The sequence below is a fragment of the Schistocerca serialis genome, chromosome 6 (assembly GCF_023864345.2).
Source record: "Schistocerca serialis cubense isolate TAMUIC-IGC-003099 chromosome 6, iqSchSeri2.2, whole genome shotgun sequence".
Taxonomy (NCBI): domain Eukaryota; kingdom Metazoa; phylum Arthropoda; class Insecta; order Orthoptera; family Acrididae; genus Schistocerca; species Schistocerca serialis.
The window spans coordinates 259,320,592-259,335,700 of record NC_064643.1 but is presented as its reverse complement, the minus strand read 5'-3'; the positions used below and the strand labels follow the sequence as shown (position 1 = coordinate 259,335,700).

Genomic DNA, 15,109 nt, shown 5'->3' with positions numbered 1-15,109 from the left:
ATCGTACAGCCGTGCGGCATCTTCCATGTCCACCAACGGCATACGCCGGCCCCACATAATGCCACCACAAAACAGCACGGAATCTCCAACTTGCTGCACTCGCTGGAAGGTGTGTCTAAGGCGTTCAGCCTGACCGGGTTACCTCCAAACACGTCTCTAACGATTGTCTGGTTGAAGGCGTATGCGACACTCATCAGTGAAGAGAACATGATACCAATCCTGAGTGGTCCATTCGGCATGTTGTTGGGTCCATGTGTACCGCGCTGTATAGTGTCGTGGTTGCAAAGATGGACCTCGCCATGGACGTCGGGAATGAAGTTGCGCATCATGCAGCCTATTGCACACAGTTTGAGTCGTAACACGACGTCTTTTGGCTACCCGAAAAGCATTATTCAACACAGTGGCTTTGCTGTCAGGGTTCTTCCGAGTCATAATCCGTAGGTAGCGATTATCCACTGCAGTAGTAGTCCTCAGGCGGCCTGAGCGAGGCATGTCATTGACAGTTCCTGTCTCTCTATATCTCCTCCATGTCCGAACAACATCGATTTGGTTCACTCCGAGACGCCTGGACACTTCCCTTCTTGAGAGCCTTTCCTAGCACAAAATAACGATGCGGATGCGACCGAACTGCGGTTCTAGGTATGGTTGAACTACAGACAACACAAGTCGGGTACATCCTTCTTGGTGGAATGACTGGAACTGATCAGCTGTCGGACCCCCTCCGTCTGATAGGCGCTACTTATGCATGGTTGTTTACATCCTTGGGCGGGTTTAGTGACATCTCTGAACAGTCAAAAGGGCTGTGTCTGTGATACAATATCCATAGTCAACGTCTATCTTCAGGAGTTCTGGGAACCGGGGTGGTGCAAAAATTTTTTTGATGTGAGTAGTTATAGGTACGGAAATCTGGCTAAAGCCGGAAAAAAATTCAGCCGAAATTTTTGCAAACTACCTAACAATGTTCACAAAGGATAGATTAAATACAGTGGGTGGTGGAGTATTTATTGCAGTGAAACTGAAGTAGATAGTTCCTGCGAAACAGTATGGGTAAATGTTATACCTCACACTCGGACTAAACTATTAATTGGATCGTTTTATCGACCGCCCCGACTATGAAGATGTAGTTGCTGAACAATTCAAATAGGTACCCCACTCATACAATTATAGTCGATGGTTGTCTTCAACCTACCCTCGATAAGCTAGAAAAACTATACGTTTAAAGCCGGTGGCAGGCATGAAACGTCAACCGAAATTGTAGTGAATGCTTGCTCAGAAAATTATTTTGAACAGTTAGTTCATGAGCCCACTCGAAGCATAAATGGTTGCGAAAGCATACTTGACCTCTTAGCAACAAATAATTCTGAACAAATACGGAGTATCATGACCAATACAGGGATCAGCGACCACACGGCAGTTGCTGCTAGGCTGAATACCGTAACACCCACAACCATCAAAAAGAAACCCAAAGTACACCTACTTAAAAAAGCTGTAAAATGCTCTTAACACCTTTTTAAGAGACTGTATCCACTCCTTCCGGTTTGATCACGTAAGCGTAGTAAAGATGTGGAATTATTTCAGAGAGATGGTATCCACGGCAGTTGAGATACATATACCACATAAATTAATAAGTGATGGTACTGGTCCCCCATGGTACACAAAACGGGTCGGATCGCTGTCGCAGAAGCAACGAAAAAAGCACGCCAAATTCAAAAGAAAGCAAAATTCTCAAGATTGGAAAAGTTTTGCAGAAGTTCGAAATATAGCGCGTGCTTCAATGCGAGATGTTTTTAATAATTTCCATAACGAAACTCTGGAATCTGGCAGGAAACCCAAAGAGATTCTGGTCATATATAAAGCACACCAGTGGCAAGACGCAATCAATACCTTCATTGCGTGATAACAACGGTGAAGTCACTGATGACAGTGCCACTAAAGCAGAGCTATTAAACCAAGTTTTCCAAAACTCCTTCACCAAGGAAGACGAAGTAAATAATTCTAAAATCCAATCAAGAACAACTGCCAAGATGAAAAACATAGAAGTAGATATCCTCAGTGTAGCAAAGCAGCTTAAATCACTTAATAAAGGTAAGGCCTCCGGTCCAGATTGTATACCAGTCAGGTTTCTTTCAGAGCATGCTGATGCAATAGCTCCATATTTAGCAATTATATACAACCGCTTGTTCAAAGAAAATTCCGTACGTAAAGACTGGAAAATTGCTCAAATCACACCAACAACCAAAAAGGGATATAGGAGTGATCCGCTGAATTACAGGCCCATATTACTAACGTCGATTTGCACTAGAGTTTTGGAACTCTGTTCGAGCATTATGAAGTACCTCGAAGAAAACGATTTATTGACACATAGATTCAGGGAATATCGTTCATGTGAAACACAACTAGCTCTTTATACTCATGAAGTAATATGTGCTATCGACAGGGGATGTCAAATTGATTCCATATTTTTCCAGAAGGCTTTCGCACCGTTCGTCACAAGCGCCTTCTAATCAAACTGCGTGCCTATATAATATCGCCTCAGTTGTACGACTAAATTCGTGACTTCCTGTCAGAAAGGTCACAGTTCGTCGTAACAGACGGAAATTCAACGAGTGAAACAGAAGTAATACCCGGCGTTCCCCAAGGAAGTGTTATAGGCCCTCTATTGTTCCTGATCTGTATTAACGACATAGGAGACAATCCGAGTAACCCTCTTAGATTATTTGCAGATGATGGTGTCATTCACCGTCTTGTAAAGTCATCAGATGGCCAAAACAAATTGCAAAATGATTTAGATAGGATATCTGTGTGGTGCGAAAAGTGGCAATTGACTCTGAATAAAGGAAAGTGTCAAGTTATTCACATGAGTACTAAAAGAAATCCGCTAAATTTCGATTACGTGATAAGTCACACAAATCTGAAGGCTGTAAATTCAACTAAATACTTAGGGATTACAATTACAAATAACCTAAACTGGAACGACCACATAGGTAATGTTTTGGGTAGAGCAAATCAAAGACTGCGATTCATTGGCTGAGCACTTAGAAGGTGCAACAGATCTACCGAAGAATCTACCGCTCTACACCTGTCCGTTCCATTCTGGAGTATGGATCCACATCAGGTGGGACTGACGGATGACGTCCAAAACGTTCAAAGATGGTCCGCTCGTTTTTTATTATTGCGAAATAGGGGAGATAGTGCCACAGATATGATACGTGAGTTGCAGAGGCAATCATTAAAACAACGGCATTTTTTGTCGGGACGGGAACTTATCATGTAATTTCAATCACCAGCTTTCTCCGCCGATTGCGAAAACATTCTGTTGGCACCCACCCACATAGGGAGAAATGTTCATCACGATAAAATAAGAGAAATCAGGCCTCGCACAGAAAAATTCAATTGCTCATTCTTCTCGCACGCCGTTTGAGACTCGAACGGTAGAGAGAGACAGCTTGAAGGTGGTTCATTGAACCCTCTGCCACGCACTTGATTGTGAATAGCAGATTAATCACGTAGATGTAGATGTATGTTATTAAGTGTCGTAAACATATGGAGCGGTCTAGTGACACTAAATGATTTCTGAACCAGCCTAGAATTCACACCTGTAACAAAATTGTATCTCCATTATCAAATGAACAGCTACAAACCGCTAACCCTCAATAACACACTTCATTATCAAGCAATGCTGATCTTAATTAGAGATAAAGCGATGTTCTAGTGGCGGACACTATGTGATTCAAGCAAGATCAGAAAAGGAGTTCATTACGGTCGCCTGCAACGAAAACAGTATTTGTTTCGTGGTTCAATATTTGGAACATCAGCCAGCGACAAGAACATAGCAAATTTCCAAAGAACATGTTACGAATGTTGGTGCAGGAATCTCCAATACGCAATTACTACTGTGAAAAATAGGCACTTTTAATATTTTTGTTCATCAGATGCAGGTCACCATAAAAGTACAGGGAGTATCAAGAAGAATAAACAGATTTAAAAAAAATCGTAACTATTATGTTATTGGAGATATGTGCGTGAACAATGTACTGTTGGAAAGGGCAAACTCTCGAGTTTTACATGGTTCCCGCTTGGTAGCAGTAGTGTGCGCCCACTTCAGTCTAGTAAAATTGGTGTCGGAACAACAGAAAGCGTTTTGTGTTTTACGTTTTGCGGAGTGTGGGTCAGTAATAACAGTTCGGCGTGTCTTTCTCAGTAGCTTGGTGTGGATCCTCCTACATCACAGAGAATTAAACGATGGCGTGACCAAGTGCGGGAATTTTGAAATCAAAGAATTACTGAACAGTGGATCGGTTGCACTGGACCAAATGATTCAGCCTTACATTACTGGCCTCCAAGGTCACCGGACCTGACTGTATGCGATTAGTTCCTGTAGTGGTTAATAAAAGATTCTGTTTATGTGCCTCCGTTACCAAGAACAACGAATGAACAGAGACATGGCATAACAGCAGCTGCGGAAGCTGTAACTCAAGACATGCTCGCTGCAGTGACGGAAAAATCTGAGTACCGCATTGACATACGCCGTGCACCTCAAGAAGGCATATCGCATGCCTACGAAGAGGTATGGAAAAAAAATTGATTTTCCTGTTCATCAAAAAATAAAATTCATTTATATGTTTATTAGTTTCAGAAATATAGACGTGCCAAATAGGATGATCCTTTTTAATATTCCCTGTATTTGATCTGAACACTCAGAAAGCAAATTTGAAAATACGCTTTTGTCTTGCTATCATCGCATGAGAACCGGCTGACACCATATACATTCTGATGAGTGGCTGTCCGGACACATGGCGCGGTAAGGAAAGTAAGCAGTCGGAGCAGAGACGAATGACGAAACATTCTAACGGCATAACAGGTGCAGTAGGAAAATCCACTGATGTAAGTGACTTTGACAAAGAGCGGATGGTTATTTCCCGGTTCCTAGGAACGAATATCTCGGAAACGGCGAAGTTGTTCGGCTTTTGTCGTGCTACGTCTATAATCGTCAATGGAAAGTGGTAGGAGGGTGGTGAAACCATGAGTGGGCAACATTATTTTCGACGCTCACGCCTCACCAGCGAGGCTGGAACGTCGCCCACTCTATAAAGCGGGATATGCTGCGATGTGCGGCAGACCTGGCGACAGAGTGCGATGACGGTGCAGGAAAAAGTGTTTCAGGGAAGACCGTTCAGAGCACGTTTTTGAACATGGGGCTGACGACTTCTACGTATTCCCATGCTGACACAACGACATTGTCAGTTACAACTGCAGAACTCACGGGAGCTTTGAGATTGGTTCGTAGGTCAATGGAAATGTGTCGCTAGGTCGGAAGAATGACGTTTCTTGTTGTATGAGGTCATGGTTGCGCCCAGATACATCATCCACGCGAGTTGCTGCTCGACATACGCACTGTCCCAAGAACGTATGTCGGGCGGAGGAGGGAGGGTAGTGTTAATGCTGTGGACAACAGAAACCTTATTGCGTATCCCCTTTGTCCATTCATGCATGATGTCTATCCTGACGGTCATAGCATCCTTCAACAGAACAACTGCTCATGTCACAAGTCCAGAATAGTGCTACATCGCTTTGAGGAGAATTTCTGTGAACTCGCATTGATTTCTTGGCCACCAATTCGCCTGATCTGAACCCGATGAGTCACGTTTAGACACTGTCAGGCGCCAGTTCCTTGCCCACAAGCCTCCAACCAGTAATTTACGGGTTATAGCGCAATTTGTGCATTGGTGTCCAGTGACACATAGCTCTGGAAACGTACCACGGACTTGTAGAGTCCATGCCACACATACTGGCTGCTGTACAACATTCCAAAGGTGTACCAACACTCAAGTTATAATATTTTGGCTTATCAGCGTATACGAGTTTCTTTTTCTTTTTTTCCCGAAGGTCCGATCGGGCACGAAATTAAAACTGCATAGAAAATCCGATGAAGCGTTGTGCAGACGTGTTGCTGCTGTGTCTGTAGTATGCCCGTCTATCGCGTCACGTTGTACATTTCAGATCTGAGCACACTATGAGCAAGTAAAGATGCCTGGAACAACATGGTCTTCCACCAAGTGTGAAGACCGTGCTGTCATTCGATTTCTTCACGCTGAGGTGTTCCGCCTGCTTTCATGCAGCCCACATAATGTAGCTGTCGTGCGTGACATCGAAATGTGGCAGTAGTGCATGAACTTCAAAGCAGGATGTACAGACTCCCATGATGTAAGCGATCAGGGAAGGAAGCGTGTGTCAACCGATGATATTGCTCAGTGAGTGGATCAAACGATTCGAGAAAATGATGTACGAAAGTCAGAACAAGTGAAGAGGCATATTGTTATGGCATTGTCCTTCTTGGGCAACGGCCTTGCCGCAGTGGATACACCGGTTCCCGTCAGATCACCGAAGTTAAGCGCTGTCGGGCGTGGCCGGCACTTGGATGGGTGACCATCCGGGCCGCCATGCACTGTTGCCATTTTTCGGGGTGCACTCAGCCTGTTGATGCCCACTGAGGAGATACTCGACCCAATAGTAGCGGCTCCGGAGATAGAAAACCATCATAACGACCGGGAGAGCGGTGTGCTGATCACATGCCCCTCCTATCTGCATCCTCAGCTGAGGATGACACGGCGGTCGAATTGTCTCGGTGGGCCACCTGCGGTCTGAAGACGGAGTGCGTTGCCCTTCTTCATGAAAATGCTCTGCTGCCCACTGCAGCTCCAACGAAGTCGCTCCTGCAGCTTTTCAATGGAAAGTATTTGATCGCCCACCACACAGCCTCGACTTGGACCCCTCTAATTTTTATCTCTTTACTCACAGGACCCGCTGACTATTAGAGCAGCTTTTTGGCAAAGAAAACGAGCTGCAGACCAGCGCACAGAATTCGTGGACAGTAGAGGCTGCTACCTTCTATGACGAGGGTATTGGAGAGTTGGTATAACGCTACGACAAATGTCTAAGTCGGAGTGGCGACCATGTAAAGATGTAGCGGAAACGTGTAGCTAAATCTTGCAAATAAAACATTTCTTATTTTCAATATGGTTTATATTTCGCGACCGATCGGACTGTCGAGGAAAATAGCCTTTATACACAGAATGTTCGGAAATTCCCGCTACAAACTTCTAGGACTATTAGAGTGGAGTGAGTACATAATACTTTTAAAACATGTCTTCTGGGTAGCTTTGTAACAGGGTAGTAGTGTGGAGGTGGTTACGTCGGATTGGTTAATGTCATTTGACATCCGTTCTACCTCTCTGACATGGTTCGACCGACATTCACGTGTCTGCGAGGGTTAGAGCAACATGGTTGGGTAGACGTTTGCAGACATGATCCTTCTGTATAACGAAGGTCACACTAATGGAAGGTCTGTTCGTCGCCTATAAAGATTGTTGTGCACAACATCGACTCCAATCGCATACCTATTCCGTCACAATTGCGTAACGGCTTCGAGAAAGGGGTACCTTCACCGCCAGCAGGCGGGACCGGGGTGCTCCAAGGAGACGTCGCAGACCGCAATTGAAAGAGGCCGTACTAGGTCGTATTGAAGAGAATGTGTCAAGGAGTACACGAGCAAATGCACGTGCAATTGATGTTGCTCCCAGCATCGACTGGTATTTCGTGGATGACCAAGAACTGCATCGATTTGCCTCCAACACTCCATACCACCTCTGACACCCACGGAAACGTGAATGAGGCTCGAACCGTATGAGAGAGGTACGATATATGTCAAATGACATCAGCCAATCTGACGTAAGCACCCCCCCCCCCTACCCCCGCCCTCGCCCCGCCTATCCACCCTGCTGCGTCCCCACCTATCAAACATGTCTTCAACCGGCTGTAGCACGCAAACGGTATGTTTCCAGACGTGGGTTCCTATTCAAAATATTATGTACTCACTCCCATCTACAAGCCCTGAAAGTTTGTAACTGGAATTTCCAAACGCCCTGCATATTCTATTGGTATTATACACTCATGCACACAAATTAAGGATAATGGCAGAATGTGGTGCCACACACCGTGGCACTACACAAAACTGGCGCTAATAGCTTAGGCACACAGGCAACACACACGACACACATCTGTAAGTCCACGGTATTGGTGATATGTTGAAAAAAACCGTCCCGAAACACATGCTCTATAAAACGCCACTGTTTCCTGTGCATGTACCCCGACATCAATATGGAATGCGATCACCATGCACACGTACACGTCGACTGAAAGCATCCCAGGCGTGCTCGATGGGGTTTAGGTCTGGAGAACAGGCAGGCCACTCCATTCGCCTGATATCTTCTGTTTCAAGGTAATTCTCCACAATCGCAGCTCGGTGGGGCCGTGTGGTATCATGGTTCAAATGGCTCTGAGCACTATGGGACTTAACTTCTGAGGTCATCAGTCCCCTAGAACTTAGAACTACTTAAACCTAACTAACCTAAGGACATCACACACATCCATGCCCGAGGCAGGATTCGAACCTGCGACCGTAGCGGTGGCGCGGCTCCAGACTGTAGCGCCTAGAACCGCTCGGCCACTTCGGCCGGCTGCGGTATCATCCATTAGGAGGAAAGTGGGACCCATTGCACCCCTGAAAAGGCGGACATACTGGTGCGAAATGACGCCTCGATAAATCTGACCTGTTACAGTTCCTCTGTCAAAGACATGCAGGGGTGTACGTGCACCAATCATAATCCCACCCCACACCATCAAACCACGACCTCCATACAGGTCTCTTTCAAGGACATTAAGTCCGCCCCGGTAGCTGAGTGGTCAGCGTGACAGACTGTCAATCTTAAGGGCCCGGGTTCGATTCCCGGCTGGGTCAGAGATTTTCTCCGCTCAGGGACTGGGTGTTGTGTTGTCCTAATCATCATCATTTCATCCCCATCGACGCGCAGGTCGCCGAAGTGGCGTCAAATCGAAAGACCTGCACCAGGCGAACGGTCTACCCGACGGGAGGCCCTAGCCACACGACATTTCCATTTCCAAGGACATTAAGGGGTTGGTGTCTGGTTCCTGGTTAACGCCAGATGAAAACCCGGCGAGAATCACTGTTCAGACCATACCTGGACTCGTCCGTGAACATAACCTGGAACCACTGTTCCAATGACCATGTACTGTGTTCTTGACACCAGGCTTTACGGGCTCTCCTGTGACCAGGGGTCAGTGGAATGCGCGTTGCAGGTCTCCGGGCGAATAAACCATGTCTGTTCATTCGTCTGTAGACTGTGTGTCGGGAGACAACTGTTCCAGTGGCTGCGGTAAGGTCCCGCGCAAGGCTACCTGCAGTACTCCGTGGCCGTTTGCGGGCACTGATGGTTAGATATTGCCCTCCTTGTGGTGTTGTACACTGTAGACGTCCCATACTGTAGCGCCTGCACACGTTTCCTGTCTGCTGGAATCGTTGCCATAATCTTGAGATCACACTTTGTGGCACACGGAGGGCCCGTGCTACGACCTGCTGTGTTTGACCAGCCTCCAGTCGCCCTACTGTTCTACCTTTCATAACGTCATCAATATGTGTTCTTTGAGCCATTTTCAACACACAGTCACCATTAGCACGTCTGAAACCGCATGCACACTTACTCACTGGACCGTACTCTGACATGCACTGACATACCTCTGCGTATATGGAATGCTGCCAGCGTCACCGTGCGACGACCACAGGTCGAATGCACCGCATGGTCATACCCCGACGTGATTTAAACCCGCAAACCGCCCACCAGAGCGTTGTTTCACCATGTATGAGCATTATCCTTAATTTGTGAGTATGAGTGTAGATAATTAATTGTTCTGATCTATATCCTAAAAACCAGAGTAGTGCATAACAGAACAGGTATTAAGAAGTGTTTTAAATCGCAGTATGGTGACGTCGGAATGAAAATAAACTGGAAAAAGTTGTCGTCTTTCTGTAGCACTCTGGTTTGTGTTGACTTCTAAATTTTGTTGCGTGCTCATTGGGTGACGTATACGTCACCACAAGAAAAAGAGCTAGAATACCTTATTTGGAGTCAGAGTCTTGTAGTTTTTTGAGATCGCAAGAAAAATGTCGTACGGAGGCTGCGTCTGCCTGGATGCGGTCTGAACTTGGGAGCGACGAGACGGGGCTGCGTCGCGGCCGGCGGACGCGCCGCTCGGGTGGACCGTAGCGTGTTAACAGCGTAATTCCCGCCTTGCTCGACGCCGCAGGCGCTAATTCAACGGAGAGGCTTTACAGGCTCTTCCTATCGGGCTGTGCCCCGCTGCAACGCTGCTCCTTTTACAGCGATTAGGCTTGTTACATACAACTGACAACCTTATTAATTTGACGGAGGAAAGAGGAAAGGGATTGGGGGGAGAGAGAGAGAGAGAGAGAGAGAGAGAGAGAGAGAGCGTGGGGGGGGGGGGACATAGATAGATACAGATAGAGAGAGAGAGAGAAAGTGGCAGAGGAGAGCGCAGGGGCGGAGGGGAGATGGAGGCTCATTCCCCTTCTTCACGCTTTTTTTTCTTCCAGCCGTGTCGTTTCGCTCTTTTTATTCCCTTCTGCCCGCCCCGTGCTGTCCGCTGAGACGTCTGTCGCGTGGCGATTATACTCGTTCCACTGTGGTAACAGGCTTACTAATTTGACGGGGCGAGGTACAGGATTAGCTGGTCTCCCTCTACCCTCCTCCAGCGCCACCACATGCCGTCACCAGCACTGCCGTCTAATTTCGCAAGCTGGCTACTTCTTTTCAGGGAGAAAAAGGAAATAAAGCAGCCTGTACCTACATATATACTCCACAGAGCCACTGCAGGTGTATATGATGGAGGACACGTGCTATCAGCATTATCGATCTCTTGCCCTACCACATTCGCGTATTGAAATAGCAATACACTAGTCTCTCTTACCTTAGTCTCATATACTTCAAGTGGTTAAATCTACAACCAAGCCTAGCCGTCATCAACATGGATAAATTAATGTGTACAGAGTAGTTACTCTCGGCGGAGTTTACATGGTTACTCGTTTAAGTTCATATATCGGGGCTAGACAAAATATGGAAACACCAAAACACAACAAACTACCATGCCTAATACGATGTAGGAAACCGCTCGTATTAAAACGCTTTCCAGGCGTTTCCAGAATGAGATTTTCACTCTGCAGCGGAGTGTGCGCTGATATGAAACTTCCTGGCAGATTAAAACTGTGTGCCGGACCGAGGCTCGAACTCGGAACCTTTGCCTTTCGCGAGCAAGTGCTCTACCATCTGAGCTACCCAAGCACGACTCCCGCCCCGACCTCACAACTTTACTTCTGCCAGTACCTTGTCTCTTACCTTCCAAACTTTACAGAAGCTCTCCTGCGTACCTTACAGAACTAGCACTGCTGGAAGAAAGGATATTGCGGAGACATGGCTTAGCCACAGCCTGGGTTTCCTGGCATCTTGGAATGGGGGAATACAGGTTCTATATGGTTTTCAAGGGAATCTTATACCCTTTTTCCTGCAATACGGTTCCAAGTCCAGGTAATGTTGGTGCCAGTGAATAGCGATCAAGCACCCTTCTCTTCAAAGTAGACCACAAAGACACAACACAACTAAGATCTGCCGACTATGGTGGCCAGAACAGATGCGACAATTCATCCTCGTACTCACAAAACAAGTCCTGGACGATGCCAGCTATATGGACAGGGGTCCTGCCGTCTTGGAACTCAGCTTCCTTCTTGGAGAACAAGCATTGTGCCATGGGATGGACCTAACGAGCCAAAATGGTCACATAATCCTTGCTGGTAAATTAAGGCAGAAGTTGCAAACTGTGTGAAACGAGACTCATGCGACCAAATTACTTTCTTCCATTGCTCCATAGGCCAGGTTTAGTGGCTTCGGCACCACGTTTTCCTGTTGCCAGCATTTGCATCACTGATGAGTGGTTCTGGAATTTCACCTCGCCCTCCAATTCCCTGCTTATGGAGCTCGCCTCGTGTGGTGTTTTGATATTGACAGGGTTCATGTGTTCGGCATTCATTTCTGTAGTAACGTTTGCAGCTGTAGTCCTCTTGGTGTTCCTGACAATTCTCTTCAATTACCGTCTGTCAGAATCACTCAACATACACTTTCGTCCGCGTTGCGACTTATCAGATATTATATCGTTCTCCCCACTTGCGGCATAAATCTTTTCTATGCTGCCTCTTGAAACGCCAAACACTTCGGCTATCTTAGTTACGGAAGCATCTACCATATAAGCACCAACAATTTGCCCACTTTCGAATTCACTTAGCTCCGACACAATACCCTCACAACTACACAGAACACCGTTCTGACCACGAATCACATATACAACGTGTTGAGGACATTGCGCAGGTGCCGTTCGTGGTCAAATACAACAGCACAACGTCCAAGTTTGGCTAGAATCTGCATTTATCTTGAAGCATATTTTTCTCGCCGTAATTCTATATTTCTGTCCGACGGCTGTATAATATAAAGTATAGCCACTCGTTGTTCATAGGAGGGTCACTTCAAAAGAAATGCACACTATATATTTTTTTTAAATCTATCTTTAATTCTACATGTTTGAAAAGTTTTGCGGTGTGTAGATACGTAGATACATCCTTTACGAACAATATTTTCATTTCTCCACATAATTTCCATCCCTCTCAACTGCCTTACGCCATCTTGGATCCAGCGCCTGTATACCCGAACGGTAAAATTCTGGGCCAACCCGTTGGAGCCATTGTTTGGCAGCGTGCACAAGGAACTCATCATCTTCAAACTTTGTTCCACGAAGAGAGTCTTTCAGTTTCCCAAAGAGATGATAGTCATATGGAGCCAGGTCAGGACTGTAAGGCGGGTGTTTCAGTGTTGTCCATCCGAGTTTTGTGATCGCTTCCATGGTTTTTTGACTGACATGTGGCTGTGCATTGTCGTGCAACAGCAAAACATCCTGCTTTTGCCGATGTGGTTGAACACGACTCAGTCGAGCTTGAAGTTTCTTCAGTGTCGTCACATATACATCAGAATTTATGGTAGTTCCACTTGGCGTGATGTCTACAAGCAAGAGTCCTTCGGAACTGAAAAACACCATAGCAGTAACTTTTCCAGCAGAAACGGTGGTTTTTAATTTTTTTTCTTGGGTGAATTTGCATGATGCCACGCCATTGACTGCCTCCTCTTCTCTGGTGAAAAATGATGGACCCATGTTTCATCACCTGTCACAGTTCTTCCAAGAAATTCATCTCCACCATTCTCGTACTGTTCCAAAAGTTCGCTGCATACCGTTTTACTTGTTTCTTTGTGAGCCACCGTCAACATCCTGGGAACCCACCTGGCACAAACCTTTTTTAACGCCAACACTTTCAGTATTCTGCAAACACTTCCTTCCCCTATCCCAGCGTAGAGTGACAATTCGTTCACTGAGATGCGTCTGTCAGCAGTCATCAGTTCGTTAACTCTCTGCACATTGTCTGGAGTGTGTGCAGTACGAGGCCTGCCACTGCGAGGACAATCCTCAATACTGCCATGCCCGCTTTCTTTACGTAACCTGCTTGCCCACCGATTAACTCTACTGCGATCGACAGCAGCATTTCCATACACCTTTTTCAACCTCTTGTGGCTGTTTCCCACTGTCTCGTTTTCACAGCATAGGAATTCTATGACAGCACGTTGCTTCTGACGATCGTCAAGTGTAGCAGCCATCTTGAAGACATGCTGTGACGGCGCCATTCACGGGAACAGGTTGAACTAAGTTTGAAAACAAGCGGGAAGTATGTATCTACACACTGTAAAACTTTCACACATGCAGAATGAAAACCGTGTTTTTACAAAAGTAGTGTGCATTTCTTTTGGAGTGACCCTCGTAATAGCCACTGATAAAGTACCTCAGTACATCGTTTCATACGGCTACACATGACAACACGTAAGGTCCACGTTTATATCTATATTTGCTCGCCGAGACCCTTTTACTCCTCAAGCAACATTATGCTATACGACGGAGTTACTTTTTGTATCACTGGCATTTTCCTCCTTACCCGTTACTTTCCCAAATGGAGCGCGTGGAGAGACACTAAAAGGCTATTGGTAAGCCTCAGTAGAAAGCCGTCTGCGATCAGGCCTAGAGGATCGTGCAGTGTCGGTTGGCCGTCGGGCATGGGATCAGGAACCACTCTCCCTTCCGTTGCAGGGTTTCCAGAACTTGGAGCCGCTACAGCTCATTCCAGCAGCTTCTCAACTGGCGTCGCGAGACTGAGTAGACGACGGTCGAGTCCCCTACCAAAGAAATATCCCTGCCTGTACCGGGAACTGAACCTGGGTCATCGGCAAGGCAGTCAGACGCCCTGACCACTCAGTGACGGAAGAGAAAAGTTTGTGTCAACTAACTCTCCATTTCGCGAAATGTAACTTCAAAAGTAAACCGTGGCGCACCACTCCTCTCTTGTAGAGTCGACCACTGGAGTATGATACGCATCTCCGTGACTCCCTAGCGCCTTCTACAAGAACACAAGATCAAACGCGTTGCTTTTATTTTTATTCTGGTATATTCTTTGTTAATCATAAAAGGTTCGGGTCCCTGAGTGAAGAGCAGTATTCAAATACGTATCACTCTATACTCTCCTAAGCTACTCTATCTTGCTGGTGAATTATATTTCCATAGGATTATATCAATGGATCAGTCTGGAGTCCGATTTTCCTGTTGCAACTAATATGTGATCCTTCCAAGACGAAACGTCTAGGAATTTTAGGTCTTTATTTATTTATTTTTCATGAGTCTCCTGCGAGTTAGATTGGATTGGATTGTTTGGGGGAAGAGACCAAACAGCGAGGTCATCGGTCTCATCGGATTAGGGATGGAAGTCGTCCGTGCCCTTTCAAAGAACCATCCCATCATTTGCCTGGAGCCATTTAGGGAAATCACGGAAAACCTAAATCAGGATGGCCGGACGCGGGATTGAACCGTCGTCCTCCCGAATGCGAGTCCAGTGTGCTACCACTGCGCCACCTCGCTCGGTGACGAGTTAGACACGGTACGCCCACGAATTCCTCTCTTGTGCTAACCTCTTCATGTCAGAGTAGCACTTGAGCCCCACGTCCTCAATTATCTGTTGGGTGTTTTCCAACTTCCTTTCTACCCCTACTGCTTTTACCCTCTACAGCTCCCTCTAGTATCATGGACGTTATTTCCCGAT

General features: G+C 46.3%; 1 pseudogene; it reads left to right on the top strand.

Annotated features, from left to right (window-relative positions):
• The first annotated feature begins 6,336 nt into the window (after positions 1 to 6,336).
• On the top strand, positions 6,337 to 6,454 carry LOC126485293 (5S ribosomal RNA; annotated as a pseudogene).
• The last annotated feature ends 8,655 nt before the right edge of the window (positions 6,455 to 15,109 follow it).